The 16,428-nt window shown below is 39.6% G+C and overlaps 1 long non-coding RNA gene and 1 pseudogene across 1 annotated transcript in view; one reads left to right on the forward strand and one right to left on the reverse strand.

Moving 5' to 3' along the window:
* The window catches only part of LOC136837152 (uncharacterized), a 274,987-nt gene that overhangs the window by 172,548 nt on the left and 86,011 nt on the right, over positions 1–16,428 (forward strand). The gene's annotated exons all lie outside the window — the stretch shown is intronic.
* On the reverse strand, positions 7,156–7,271 carry LOC136837326 (5S ribosomal RNA; annotated as a pseudogene).

Below are 16,428 nucleotides of genomic sequence, written 5' to 3' on the forward strand. Positions count from 1 at the left end.
ATATAGGTTTATAAAAATAAGGTTTGTATTTAATGATGTGAAACATGAAATACAAACTGTACATATTATTGACTATAAACAATAAATAAATCTAACATACCATAATATTGGGCATAAAAAAAATCTCCTAGATATAGGAATATATATGTAAGGTATATATGTATATACTTGTTTATATAACTAAGAAATATTTAAATTACATGTTATAAGATGACTGATTATATGCATATAGTATATAAGAAGAGACACTATTTATATATTTATATATATATAAAATATTAGCTTCCAACATTATATATATTATATACATATATATTTATTCTAGCTTCATATGTTATTGAGGTGTAATATACAAACCAAATCAATTTATATCATTACATAATATATTTAATAGATATAATGGTATATATTTATATGATTATCATGTAATAGCCCTTTGTTGGGCCAGGGACTAACTGGTTGAGCTTCAGAGCAGAATTCATGTAATGGAAATTCAGACCTGCTAATGTTTGGAAAAACTGAAAGGGTTAGAGGAATTTATGCTTCAAAGAAGAAATTCATCACCCAGTGTGTGCAGACATTCCCACAATACAGGAGAAACCCTTGCTAAGTAAAGTTCAATTGGTTCTTATTTCCACAAAGAAGTGTAATCTTACCTTCTGCCAGCCACACGTAGAGAGACTGTTAGGCTTAGTGGTCTGGTAAAACATAAGCTAAAGACACTTTTATCATGTGTAATTTCTGATTTCACATTGCTAGAAGCCAAAGAGGATACCTCATTAATATTAACGGAATATATAACACTCATTTTTGTATTTCTTATTATCTAAGTTTCTGAGAAATTTAAATTAGCAAGAAGTTCAACGTTAACTTAGTTAATGTTAAACTCTAGCAGTGAAGATAACTACCATGCTCATCTGTGAAGAATGTCTCCTCCTCATTGCAAAAGATGACATTCTTTCAGAAATCATTGCAATGCAAACCCTAGCCTCTATTCTTTGTGTTTCTCTGTCCGTATGAAGTGTTTCTTGGCAGGAATAAATGAAATAATATCTTGGTCCCATGCAGCCTGACCAGGACCCATGGTTTGGGCATCAACTGGAAGGGGCAAGAATAATGTCCTCTCTTTATAGCAGACACAACATTGTCAGGGGAGTTAGGCAAAATTTCTCCTTCAGTGATCATCCAATGATGATCCTCAACAGTACAAGAAACTGAGGTCAAACAATGTTTTATTTAAAAAAATTTATCATATTTCTTAAACTCATTCTCTCTGTTGTTGTATCCATCCTCAAAACTATGTTGTTGTTGTATCCATCTAGACAATGTTTTGGGCTTAAGAACTAAGATGCATGATACAATATCTAGAAAGAAACATAAGTCTCTATGGGAAGCTAATGATCGAGAATTTGTGAGATAATGTGTCCAGCTAAAACTATCCAGACTTAAACTGTGATGTGGAGTGGCCATCAGTTGTGGTTTTTAAGAGGGTGTGGCTGGGATAAAAGTTGTATCATGAGAGGAAACTTTTTGTGGTTTTGACAACGAATTATTTAAATTATTTCTTTATTTATATAATTTCGTTGATGATTATTCAATATGAAGGCCCAACCCTAAGGAAGCTACTTAACCCCATTGTCTTGAATAGAATTTCTTTCTTCCACAAGCCCTATGATCAAGGCAAAAACATTTTAAAATGTTTCAAAATTTTTGTAAAATTAATTTTCACTCACCATTCTTTTGTTATTGTTTTTACAAAGATTAAGTTTTACAAAATTGAATAAGAAAATTACATTTCATCACAGAAACAGTATTCAAATTTTTAATAAATTTATTCCCAAGGAAGTGATTCATGTTTTAACACTTGTGAATGTTGGGCATGTTGCAGGAGCAGCATTGCCCAGTCTACCATGTTTGACAGCAAATTAAGAAATTTCAATGAGAACATTAAACTCTTTAAATCAATTAAGCTAGCAAAGTTTAATAACCGTTCTAGAGCAAACAGATACTGTGATGATTTCAACCAAAGCTTGCTGAACCAGGTAGAATACCCAGACTAAGGAAGAAAAACCTGAAATAGACAACATGGCAATCTTTACAAGTGCAAGACCATGTTCCTGCAGGATATTTGATAATTGGGAACATTTTCATCAAAATTTCAGTTTTATAATGTTTATTTTACAGCAAACAATTGGTTTACTTTTTTTATAAACTCACACATGAAAATGAAATACAAAAGCTGGCTAAGGCTGATGATTTCAGATGTTTTTCTTGAAGGAGAGATAGCCCAAATGAGGATGTGTCCTATCTACTAAGTAGCCTAAGATTACACTAAAAGGGCATATACCTAATGCTGCCTAAGAACAGAACAACCAATAAAACCCTCATATTCACAGTCTCAGCCAGAATAGTGGACTCAGCACAATGATTTCATGAACAAGTCTACCAGGATTCAAGAGGGCTTTTTCATAAGATCCACAGCAACTTTTCACCCACCAATCCTACTCACACAGATGTACTGCATTTCAAATGGCAGCCTTTCAAACTAAATGCACTTTTTGTCTGCCCCAGAGTTCTATTAAAAATCCTCAGGTTTAATGATTTTTAAATTTTTTGTGTTTTTTCTACCAATGAATGATTTTCAGAGAGGAGAAAGTGTTTTTAGACCCAGTTCTAAAGTTTTAGAATCTTTAAAATTTTAGCTATTGGTGGCTGATATATGTAAAACTTGGGATACAGGGGGTTTGCTGTTAGAGTAAAATTATTACTTCAGTATATCTGTTCAACACTGTTTGTTTGTGAAAAAACAATACCAGGTAAACAGTTAATTCAAAATATTAGTAATTTTCATCTTGTGAAAATCATTAGTCAACTTTTTTCAACAAAATAAACTACCAACAAAAGGGTCTAAAATTAAAACTTATTAACACTTAAAACTATTGTTTAGAAATGCTAACTGACAGTTTTGGTTCTTCCAATCATGCTTAAGATGTTAGGAACCATTACTAATCAACCAGTAATGCGTGTCCTGTCATAGATGCATAAAATCAAACTAAATGAATTTGATAGTCTGAAAGCTATTTGTGTTGATCCTTATTGTCAATTAAAGGAAATGACATTTGATGATCATTGTTGCCATTACTGCACTGTAGTGATTGTTGCCACATCTGCAGAAGCCAGAAGATCCTGGCAATTGCTGTCCAGCCTAAAGAATAGTTCCGTCTTTGAGCAATCCTGATTACTATCAGTGTCAACATGCACATTTGTCCAAGACTGACTAAAAGTTGAATGGTCCTTGATAATAGTTAGTAAATATTTAGCTTCCTCTATGGACCCATAAACCCAATCCCAACTCCTTGTTGAGGATGAACAGTTAGCAATTAAAACCGTCCTAAAATATTGCAAAAGTTTGTCAAAATTACAGGGACAAAAATTAATCAGGCAAATAAATGTTTAATGGTTATGGAAGACTCAAATGGCAAATTAAAAATCTAGTTTCTTCTAAAAACTAGAAGCCAAGGTGGTCAAGTCTACAATTATGAGCAAAATTAAGGGTCATAAGTGAAACTGAAATGCTTTGTCAAAAAAAAATCAGCATCAGTAAAACCAAAATCATTCAAGATGAACCTTAAGCTAAAAAAATAAGACAAAGGAAAAATCTGTTTACAGCAAGTCAAAGGTGTTTCAATCCATTCAGCAAAGGCATTTCAGGTAACTTCATGCTAGATAAGTCAGTGGTGAAGGCAAAAGTGTTAATGCTTAAGTTAGCTACTAGAAAATATCGTAGGAAGAAATGGAGTTAAATATGAATAAAAAAAATGAGAGTTTTAATCACGGGACTACTTCCCTATAAAGATTCCCAATGTAAAAGTCCCAACTGACAGTAAAAAGAATATCACAGCACCATCTGGTTGAGTGTAGGAAATTTGTTTTCACTAACGGAATTCCATGTTAGCTTTTTACAAATCTAAATGATTTTTCTCACTAAATCTTTGGGAGGTTGAAAAAACAGTGGAAAGTCACAAGATTTGAAATAAATCATTTAATTATAAAAATGATATTTTAATGATAAAATAAAGTTTGTTCATACTTACCTGGCAGATATATATATAGCTGTATTCTCTGAAGGTCCGACAGAATTTCAAATTTAAGCATGCACGCAGTGGCCGGACAGGTGGTTAGTACACATTCCCGCCGCTGGGAGGCGGGTATCAGAACCATTCCCATTTTCTATTCAGATTTTCTAACGCCACTGTCTCCTGAGGGGAGGAGGGAGGGCAATATAAATATATATATCTGCCAGGTAAGTATGAACAAACTTTATTTTATCATTAAAATATCATTTTGTTCACGAGACTTACCTGCCAGATATATATATAGCTGAATACCACCTTTGGAGGGGGTAGAGACAGCCAAGAATTAGGGAAAAACCAATTTATTGGTAAAATTATTTTGGTTCCTTATCTGATAGCATAGCTGACTGAGTGGTTACTGTCACTCTAGTCTGCTTCTGCTTTACTAGAGACCCCAGCGAGGTAGTGACCTATAAAGCTGGCGACTTCTAGATGATCTGTCAACGGGGCGTGACCACAATGTGACTAGATCATGGACCATACAAAGAGGACAAAAGAGCATTACTAACCACCTAACCAACACCTAAAGCGTTAGTTTGCAAAGGATTGGGAAGACTGCCTCCAGTAGTCCATCAACCATAAAAACACAACAACACAATTAAAAACACAATTAAAATTAAAGGATAGGATCAGAGTTACCCCTGTCCCCAAGGTTGCTGAAGCAGCAATGTATGGTCCCAGCAAAAAGCAATTTTCGTATGCTACCTAAACATCTCTTAAAGAGTGTGAGGCAAACACCGAATTGACTTCGCCAAAATGTGGCACTGAAAATGTCACTGAGTACCATATTTTTCTGGAACGCCATGGAGGTAGCAACTGCCCTCACCTCGTGAGCGTTAACTCTCAACAACTTGAAGTTGGAGTCATCACAACTAGAGAATGTGCCTCCTTAATGACGTTCCTAATGAAGAATGCCAGTGCATTCTTCGACATAGGTTTAACTGGTTGCCTCACAGAACACCATAAATTATCCGAGGGACCACGAGTGTCCTGTGTTCTTTTAAGGTAGTACTTGAGAGCTCTAACTGGACATAGAACTCCCTCAGGTTCCTGTCCAATAAGGTCTGTAAAACCTTTAATTTCAAAGTGTCTAGGCCAAGGGTTAGAAGGCCTTTCATTCTTAGCCAAGAACTTAGGGCTTAAAGAATAGACAGCATTGTGTTCCTTGAAGCCCACATGACGGCTGATAAGCCTGAACTTCGCTCACTCTCTTCGCTCGTCGCCAGAGCAATGAGGAATGACCGTTTTCTAGTAACATCCTTAAGAGATGCAGAGTGGAGAGGCTCAAAAGGACTAAACATCAAAAACTTGAGCACAACGTCCAAGTTCCAAGCAGGAGGAATTAGCTGAGGAACCTTGGACGTCTTGAAAGAGCTCAAGAAGATCGTGGAGGTCCTTATTGTCAGACAAATCTAATCCTCTGTGTCTGAAAACAGATAGAAAGCATGCTCCGATAACACTTGATAGTCGGAACTGCTATATCGAGTTTTTCTCTTAAAAAAGGAGAAAATCAGCAACCTGGCTCACAGTGATAGAGGAAGAGGAAAAGCCCTTCTTTCTACACCAACCTCTTGAAGGTTGCCCACTTCGCTAGATATATCCTGATAGATGAAGAACTCTTCTGGCTCTAGCGATGGCCCGTGCCACCTGGCCAGAAAACCCCTCGCTCTGACCAATTTTCGATAGTCTGAAAGCAGTCAGGTTCAGAGCGGGGAGAATTTGAAGATATCTCGTGAAGTGGGGTTGTATGAGCAGGTCTGCTCTCAAAGGAAGGGTCCTCGAACGTCTACCAACCAGAAGAGAAACTCCGAGAACCAGTGGTTCAAGGCCAAAACGTGGGGATGAGAGTCATCCTCGTCCCTTGTGAGGCCGCGAACTTGCGTATGACTTCTCCCAGAATTTTGAACGGGGAAAAGGCGTAAACATCTATTCCCGTCCAATCCCAGAGAAGAGCATCTATCGCCACTGCCCCAGGGTCGAGTACAGATGAGCTTTATAGAGGGAGCCTCGCTGTTCTTGAGGTCGTGAAAAGATCCACAAGATGGCGACCCCAAAGTTTCAAAATCTTGGCAAACCTCCTGATGAAGGGTCCATTCCTTCGGCAGGAGTTGATGGCGCCGACAGAGCAGGTCTGCTCGAACATTTTCGACCCCTGCAACAAAACTTGTGAGAATCGAAATGTTGCGAGCATAGGCTCAAAGAATAATCTCTCTTGCAAGGCTGAACAGGAACAAGAGTGTGTTCCGCCCTGTTTCTTGAGGTAATCCAAAGCCGTAGTGTTGTCCGAGTTACTTGAACTACACGATTGCAAACTTGGACCTCGAAGAATTGGAGGCTAAAAGATAGCCGCCAAATCTTTGATGTTGATGTGCCAGGACACCTGTTCCTCTCTCCAGGTTCCTAACACTTCCTCTCCCCCCAGTGTTGCCCCAACCTGTTGACGACCTGTCGGAAAACAACACTAGGTCGGGGTTCAGAAGCTTGAGGGAGATCCTTCTGCAATTTCGTTGGATCGAGCCACCACTTGAGATCCTCTTTTATGGAAGGAAGAATTCTCAATTCCTCTTCCAAGTCTTCCTTGCTTTGCCAGTTCTCCAACAGAAAGAACTGAAGAGGCCTGAGATGCAGACTCCCCAGAAAACAAACTTCTCCAGCGAGGAAATGGTCCCCAGCAGACTCATTCATTCCCTCACCGAGCATGTTTCCTTCCCAAGAAGGCCGAGACTTTATCGAACATAGAAGTTGCCGTTCTTGCGACGGAGACGCTATAAAAGCCGCTGAATAGATCTGAATTCCCAGACACAATGGACTGTGAGGGGATCAGCTGCGACTTTTCCACATTGACCAGAAGTCCCAGGGACTTCACGAGTTGCAGAGTCAACTGAAGGTCCTCCAGATACCTTCGCTTCGAAGGTCCTCGAATCAACCAGTCGTCCAAGTAGAGTGAGATCCTGACGTGCGACAGATGCAACTGCATCGCAACGTTTTTCATGAGAAGGTAAACACCCTCGGAGCAAAATGACGCCAACAGCATCTGGTGTTCCCAGGCGGTCAACCATCCAAGTACTGATCAGACCAACGTTGCTTAACTTCGCATCGGACGAGAAGCGGTGCTTTCACCGTGGTATGGCCGTTGTGCAGAGTCCAAAGCAGAGAGCCCTGAACTGGTAAGTCTTGTCCCCAAGACAACCTGAGATACTTCATCGAACGTGGATGAATTGGGGCGTGAAGATAAGCATCTTGAGATCCAAAGATACCATCCAATCCCTGGGAAGAAGGGCTCCTAGATCCAAAGATATGAAGGGCTGATAGACTGCGAGGTCTCCATCTTGAACTTTTCCTTCCGGACAAAGTTGTTCAGCCTGTTGACGTCCAAGACGGGTCTCCAGCCTACTGGAAAGTTTTGGGACTAGAAACAATCTGTAGTAAAATCCCGGGAACTGCGAGTCCAAGACCTGTTCCACTGCTCTCTTCTCGAGCATCTGTTCGAGCAGGTCAAACAAATTTTCTGTTTGACAGGATGGCAGTTGGGAAACAAAAAAACAAAGACAGGAGGAGACAGGAAGGGAATCAAGTAACCTCTCTCTAACAGTAGGAGGGACCAAACGTCTGCCCCTCTCTCTTTCCAGGCTTGTGCAAAATGAAGCCTGGTAGCTAATGGAGTCTGGAGATGAAAGGAGTCACTTGCTACCTCTATTGGAAGTGACATTCCTTCGGGAAAAAACTCTCTCTCGTGGTGCGGGTCTCGTGTTGTTTCCCATGGAAGCCCCTTTGTTTTGCCAATTTATTTAGCTTTCGTTTGCTTTTTGTTTCATTGAGATCGGTGCATTCGTTATGGAGGAGATGCAGTTTGAATGTCGATAACTTTAGTTTGAGAAATACGATATTTTTTGCTTCTCTGTGTATTTATTTGCCTGCTGTTACACAGATTGATGTTTTTATGACATAATGAAAAGCCAAAAAAAAACAATAGACTTGCAAACAATATAACTTCTTTTTAAATGAAGCTAGATGAAGCTGAGTGTCAAAACACGGCTCAGGTTGGGCAGCGACTAGATGAAGCGAGTGTCCATAACACAAGCTCAGGTGGGCAGCTCCCGTCTTACTAATCAAACTCTGAGCTGCTACTGACTGACTGCCACTGACTGCCCTGACACCATTCCTGTCTTTCGCTGATGCGTCTAAAAGTCCACAGGGTTGCCATATAACGCATTAGAGTATTATTATTTCATAGCTAAAAGGAAATTACTACCGATATACTGACATTATCATTACATTATATGAAAAATGTAATTTGTCTATGATAGAGTTACTGTTTTGTTTATAACTCCTAACTATGGCGAAAGCGAAATAAAACTTTCTGAGAAGATAGTCAGGATATTATGATGATGCCATATAAAATATCCCAGAAAATTTTGATTTTTCGATTTTTTCGTCAAACGCCCCCCTTAAGACAAAGACAACTGCGAAGGTGGAGAGAGAGGAGCTGAAGGTTGAAAAGTCTCAGGAAACAGATCCTTAAACAAAATAGCCAGAGTCTGATAATCAGAGGAAGAAGAAGACGAAAGATTTCTTCTTTCATCCAAAGGCTGTGACGAAAGAGGATGTTCTTCCCAGCTGGCGGGTCTTGAGTGAGTGGTGAAAGTAGTTCCGATTCGCCGATATACGGCGGGAACTCCCGCGATGCTTGAAGTCGAAGAAGAAGTCGTGGCTAAATTAAGAAGGACATCAGATGTTGAAGCGGGTAAGTTGTGCGTCATGATGTTCCAACTGGTAGCGGCGTCAACACAAGACTATCAGATGTTGAGAGCTAGTACGGAACAACTGGAGCGGCGCAACTCAAGACTGAACTGGCGGAAGAGGCTTCACGTGGAGAGCGAGAGGCTCCGTGGCAAGTACGAGAAGAGAAGATCAGCGTGGCGCGAAGCGTCATGGCGTGAGGCGCCGAAGGCCAAGGTGAGGCGTGTGAAGCGTGAGAAGCGCACGACGAGCAAGACGCGCTCCTGGCGCGAGTCAAGAGAAAAGGCCAACACCTCAAAACCGGGAAGACGATAGGAAGCCACTAAACACTCTCTCTAGACGACAGACGAGAAGCTCCAAAACATCTAGCAGACGAGGAAGGCGAAGCAGGAGACGAGGTGAAAGTCTGTACCTCTTAACAGGCAGTTTCTGAATCTTGAAAGGTTCATGAGAGCATCCAGTTGTTGTTGCAAACCCAACAAAATCTTACAAGTAGTTGGAGAAGCAACTCTATCAGGAGAAGGGCTGAACCTGAGAGAAGGAAAGGGGCGAGAGACGTTACTTCCTTCTCACAGGGGAAGAAGCTCTAGCCCTTGCCTTAGCGCGACAGGGGGTCGAGTGGCGTCATCATCCGAAAAACACTTTATTCTCTTCTGCAGAGGAATATCCACGCAACTTTCGGGAAGAGCACAAACGTCTAGAGGAAGAGGACGTGAAGCGTCCTCTCCTCTAAGCTTCTCTTAAGAGGGCGAGAGTCCAACCGAGCTCCAACCCCGAGGCGGGGAGGACGTGTCAGAGGACGAGAAGCAATCCTTCAGGATGCGTGCCTGTGCACGATCCCTGGCAGCCTGGGTAGCGTCATCAGGACCTGCCGAAGGGACGCCAGATCGGTGGGAAGCCCCGTAACCCTCATGCGGCTTTTCGACATGCCCCCTCCCTGGTCCTGGGAGTTCGACAGAGGTCCAGGCCTAGAGGCATTATAGGGCCGATCTGACGCCCCCTCCACAACACTAGGGGCACTAGCACTAACACTTTGCGTTTGAATTGCATTCACTTTAGTTTCAAGAGCACGCATTGACTCCAACACGAGAGCCAGGATATTACCTTCTGCAGCAACAAACTACAGGGTTAGTACTAAAATTTACTACAGGGTTACTAGTAGGAGAAAACCCTGACTGTCCATCTAAGGATGCACTCTGGAGGAAGATCTCCTCAACCTATCATGCTCCAATTTAAGCATATAGGCTTCATATTTCTTCCATTCACCCTCAGATAATCCCTCACAATCATTATACCGATTATCATAGAGCATTGAACACCCTTACATATCATACATAAAGTGTGAGGAACTATCGAAATCTTCGATAGCCTCACCTTACATTCACCCAAGCTACAGACTCGATAGCTAGAGGTAAGACATCTTAATTATAAGAAAAGTCAAAAGCAAAATCAAAAACGGTCCACAAAGAGCGTATGCCAAGTCACAGATCCAGTCTTATACCAAAAAACAACCAAAATACTTAAGTGACAACAAATTTCGAAATCCAAATGGCGGAGGAACTGACAACAGGTGTTGACAGTCCGGCGACAGAGAAAATCTGAATAGAAAATGGGAATGGTTCCTGATACCCGCCTCCCAGCGGCGGAATGGGTACTAACCACCTGCCCGGCCACTGCGTGTGCCGCGAATTTTGAAATTCTGTCGGACTTCGGAGAATACAGCTATACAGTATATATATCTGACAGGTAAGTCTCATGAACAAAATGTTCATTTAATAGACCCTAATGATATATCTGATTTCAGGAGATTGGTTTTGATTCACAGAAAAGTCTTGCGGTGTTCTTATGAAATGGAAAGCACAGATAGGGATAGAAGGCAGTCCTAAATCACCTAATAGTAATCTGTTTGCTCAGGCCCTTAGAAAGATTATATCTACAGAGCAGAAATTGTTTTTCCTCTTTTTCGTATTTTCAGGATCAAAAGGTTAGACTTAAAGACCTACCTAAGATAGTTACTCAACTGAATGTTTTCTTGACAATAATAACGTTATTAGGGTGAAAAGTAAGTTTAGGACACGGGTTGGTCAAAATGAATTTCTATATTGTTGCCGAGGGATAGTGCTTTAACTAGACTAATTGTTCTTGATGCTCATTCGAAAATATCCCACTCTGGATGTTATGCTGTATTGTCTGCCATTAGACGTACGTTTCAAGTTCCTAAACACTTTTCTACCATCAAGAAAATTCTTAAAACTTGTGTTAATTGTAGGAGATTCAACAACAGAACTTTCCAGTTGAATCAAAATGTTTATAGAGAGTTTAGGTCTGACCCACCATCTATTCCCTTCAATAATGTTTTTATTGACTTCCCCAAGGTCCTTTTACAGTTAAAAAGGACTCTGAATTCAAAAGGTTTGGTTACTTATTTTTGCATGTAACTTGAGTCGAGGAATTGATCTCAGGATAAACAATGACCTCTCGGGATCAAAGTTTTTAAGATCATTTCAACTCATTGTTTTAATTAAACAGTACCACAGCTTGTTGTCAGTGACCTCATTGCTGTGTTGCAGGCGCCAACATAATTCATGATTTTATCAGTGATCATGAGACTCTGCTTTACTTTGAGGAGAACAATGTGAAGCCCTTAACCTTTCAACAATACAGTAATAACAGGTAGTAAACTAGGTTCAGTTTGAGACCAAACTGTGAAAATGGTAAAAGACTGCTCTTTGGTTCTATCAAGAATTGAGGTTTTATCTTTTGCAGAGTTTGAATTTGTTGTAGAACACACTAAACATCTGGTTAATAAGCTCCTATTGCATTTAAAAATGGATTGAGGGAAGCTAATGTTAATGATGTACCAGGAAACCTATAACCCCAGAGAAATTGATAAGAGGATACGATACTCTTTCTTTAAACCTAATTCCTTCACTGCAACGGATGCCTCATGATCCAGACTGGCAAACACCAGTTAGTTCAACTAGTCGCCAATGATGAGTTTGAGAAACTTCGTGAACCATTAGGCAAAATTTGATTGAGAATTATCATTTGGAGTTTCTACCCACTTGTATCACAAGCAGTTGATAAGAAGGATAGTACCGAGCCAGCAACATAATATTAAGGTAGGGGACATAGTCCTTTTGGACAGGAACTTAACACTAAACCTAGCAGCTATCCTATGGCTGCCGTCCAGAAACTAGAAGTCAATAGCAATGGTGAGGTAACTGGGTGACCCTTTTAAAGGGTAAGACCAAAAAATTATAAAACCACATCTCGACTTTAATTCCTTATCTAGAGGTAAAGGATTTGGAAGATGACTGATCTCTACCCTGATGTTGAACAAGATAATGACACTAATAATCTTGACAGCCGTTCAGGAAGGCTGCGATATTAAGTGAGCAGGAACCAGGAGAATATTTGAATATGTAGATTAAGTATGACTGATTTTTATACAATTTACATATTAAATTGTATCCTGAAGCTGCAATGTCTGGAGAATATTAAGAATATAATTCTTAACTTTCCATTTTTGTTTGTGTTAACCATATTTTGACTGAAATGGAGTAAGTGGTTGTTTGATAGTTTTCAAGTTGGTATTGAATAAGCTTGTTTTCATAATTAACCCTCTTCCATTGGTTCCCCTTATTACCTTGTTATTACTATACAAGCCAATATGGTTATGTACTGAAAGACAGAAAGTCAGTCATCACCCTTCCCATTCACAGTATTTTTACAGCAACTCCTAAATACTGTATTCCATCTAATTTTCATGAAAATACTTTTATAATAAAACTATCAAAATGTTTTTCGCAATGCGTTTCTTCGTCGATAATTATACAGTGAGGAATATAAACAATATGTGGATGTTGTAAAACCCCACTGGACCACTGGATAGCTTTTTAAAAAAATTGGTTATTTCACGACCATGTGCCACATCGAGACGTAATGCAGTTCTGAAGTCCTCGTCCTACAGTTATGACAAGGGTTTACTTTGATGTATTCAGCATCTTGTGTGTGATTGAGCCCAAAAGGAGTCCTGATAAATGTGTTGTTAATTGGCTCCTTTATCTGCAACTTGCTCTTGTGGTGAACGCCATAAACAACACTTCCATTTATATGCCTGTTTGGACAATAACAGGTATGGGGTTCAACTGCAGGAAGCTGTTTTAGTTTGACTCCTTGTTATTGCCAATACTTTCATTTATAATTAAGTAAATGGTCTTAAATCCTAAATATTAAATAACTATTCTTGGTCCTTTTCAGTCAATTTATTCATATAAAATTTCCAGATTATTTGCGGAAAAGGTTGCATTATTATGAAGTTTATGGCTTTGGTTAATTTTATTTTTCAGCCCTGTAAAAATTCATAATTACTGTAATTTTGAGTAATTTTGGGAATAAATTTGACTTACTGTTTCCCTGTCACTAATAGTGATACTGTTCATAATTTTAGGACAGAGTGGTTATTTTTAAACATATTCACTGAATAGGACTTTCTCGCTATCAAAATGGTTTGGATGAGGTCCCTTTTTAGAGGGAATTCCATTTAACTATAAAGCGGTCTAACATATTAATGTAGTATTTGGCTTGCCACCTTCAGCGTGTTTTGTTGTTAATTGTGAGGTGTGATAATTTTTATATTAATCTGTGTGTTAAGGCTGTTTAAATTAAAGTATTGTTTAAGTGAATAAATATAAAAATGAAGTTTAGTTCAGCAGGAGCTATGGAAGCAGTTCAGAAGGTAGGAGCCAAGCAATGGTCAGGAATGTCACATGAAAGTCACCAGCAGCATTGGAAATATCAGGTTGGCTGCACAGGAGACCAGGAAAGCAAAGAGACTCTTGTCGAGTCAAAGGAGCATAACAAAGGAAACAGAGTATGGAACGATCACATTACTGGAACTATTTCCATTCCAACCAGGTACTGTGGGTGATCCTGAAGCAACACTGAATGAACGTCGGGACTTTTTCATGCAAAGATATCACCCAACTGAGATATCCAGCCAACTACTGCTGTTAACAAAATGCTCACTAAATCAACCTGAAAGGAAAAGCAAAGATGATTAGTGGAGGGAGACTCCTCTCACTATGAGGGAACTTAGTATAATGAAAAATAGGCCCCTGAGAAAAGGTAGCCCATCTAGAGCCCCCTCGCATTTCGCCTGATGAGCGACCGAAGAACGAAAAGTGAGATCTCTACTGAAGGAGAGCTTCTGGAAGAGCCTAAATGGAGAGAGAAAGAAGGAGGGAGGCCAAAGGGCACGTGGATGCAAACTTTCGAAACGCCCGCAACACCCATCGCTCTATGAACGCGCAATGGCAACAACACTCAGCACAAGTAGGAAGGAATAGTCATGCCCTATAAGGAGGGCAGAGCCCAAGAAGGGAAGTGAACTTTACATCCCAATCAATTTAAAAAGATCCATGGAAACTAATATCTCTGAATGTGCAGGGAATGCCTTCACTGTCTAAATAAAGGGCTACTGGAAGAGAAGGATTACTAATGTCGGTTATGCCCCTCTAAATATGCCCTTGGCAGTCAAACCAAGACAGATGCAGGGGAATGATGGCTTTGCAAAGTTATATCATAAATTGTGGGTTTGTATTAATAAATATCAAGTCACATGTAATATATACATAAAAATACAAAAAATCCCACTATATAATTAAAGAGTATAACGATAGTCAGGTAAAGAGATACGAAAACATGTCTGCAATGCATGACGGCCAAAAGCAAACTGGAATGTTTACATCCGCCTGCCTGATGGTAGTTACTGCCTTTTCCAACAAACAATTTTTTGGGGACTTTAACACCCCGTCCAGCTTCGCTGGGATAATTCCTAATGTAAAGGACCGATGGTTTGTTTTGTTACGTCAGAACAAATAACATTATTATAATAAAATAAAGTTCTAATTACATAGTTTTAGTTTTATTTCAAATGGCAGCTTAAGAATTGAAAATTCACTGTAGTGCTCTTTCATTTGGTGCAGGTAAGAGCCCTGCCCACTTTCAAAGAATAGGCAATTCTAAAGAGCTTTTAGGGGTTCTTTATGCACTGGTGTCCATGTGCAGGGGAGGGGACAGGCTCTATTCATGTAATCACTTGGCAAAGGTTTATATAAAACCTTATTTTATTTTAAAAATGTTATTTTTATATATGACACTTACCAAATAATTACATAGTTGAATCCCATAAATAAAAGGTGGGAAGAATCGACATGATGATACCTCAAAAGTATTATAAAGAAATACATTTGAAATAGAAAATAAAAGCTAGCACTGTTAATGTTTGTTGTAAATTACCTGGGGAGAGCAAGAGCAGGAAGATAAGACTCTTGGTCGAATCTCATCTCGACCTGTAGGGACATGACTGGTAAAGTCAGGATTGTCCCTACTTCAGTCAGCCTTGTGATCATAGTGCTTTTATGACTCAAAAAATGAACACAATAACTGCCCTTGCCTGGGCGAAAAACAATACCATTTCCACACAACCATAAAACTATTTTACCAGACACCATTTAAAAGAACATAAAAACCCACCCATTAAAAATGAAGATTGGTGGGTACTCAAGAATAAGCTACCCTGTTTCCCAAAACTCAACAACCTTAATCAAGGCTAGAGACGGAGAAATAAGGATCCATCTGTGGACCCCTCATTCCCTAAAGCCACACCAGCTGCGGAGAACTGACCCAGTGTGAGTAGTCCTCGAACAAAATAATGTCACGTTTATAATAGTTGAAAGTAGACCGAGTGACACTTCCAATAAGTCGATTGGATTATGGTAGCTAGACAGAGATTGAGTTAAAAACCAACAAGTGGCTACTGCCCGTAATTTTGAATGCTTTTACCTTTAACAACAGTAAATTGTTCAAATCCTAATTCCCAAATGACAAATTTTAAATCCATTTGTCTTTTTCAAAAGGAAGACCTGATGGCATTCTTGGAGAAAAATCTCAAGTTCTTGACAGAACACTGGATTCTTTAAAAATAGAAACAATTCTTTGGTCTCGGTAAAGTCATAATCTCACTGGGCATAATACTGTCTCTTGTTCACACAGTCCTAACAGTTCTACAACACCCTGGACCAAAAAAGAATGAGGCCAAGGGTTAAGACAGGTACTCGTTTTTTGGCTAGGAAGCCTAAAATATATGAGCAAATAGCTGTCTTTTGAAAAACAACTTGTTTGTCAAGGGCTTGTAACTCCTGACTCTTTTTTTGCTGTGGCTAAAGTGATTAAGAAAACTGTGTCTTTCTAGACAGATCCCCTGGGAGGACATCTGCATAGGTTCGAACCTAGACACTGGCTGCTGAGACTTCTGTCTCCTGGTGTCAAAAGACTTACTAACAGCCAGAAATGTCCGGGTCTGAGGAAATGGTCACATGTCTATGCTTGAATACTGTTCAGGAAGCAGAAAGATCTGTAACCCTTGTTGTAGACAACAAAACTCCTCTCGAAGATCCTGGGTAAATTAAAAATCCCTTCTCCCCTTGGGCTAAGAGAGAGAAGAAGAGGAAGAGATTTTATGTTTTTACACACCATCTCCTAAAAATAC

This window comes from Macrobrachium rosenbergii, chromosome 58, assembly GCF_040412425.1.
Source record: "Macrobrachium rosenbergii isolate ZJJX-2024 chromosome 58, ASM4041242v1, whole genome shotgun sequence".
Lineage (NCBI taxonomy): Eukaryota > Metazoa > Arthropoda > Malacostraca > Decapoda > Palaemonidae > Macrobrachium > Macrobrachium rosenbergii.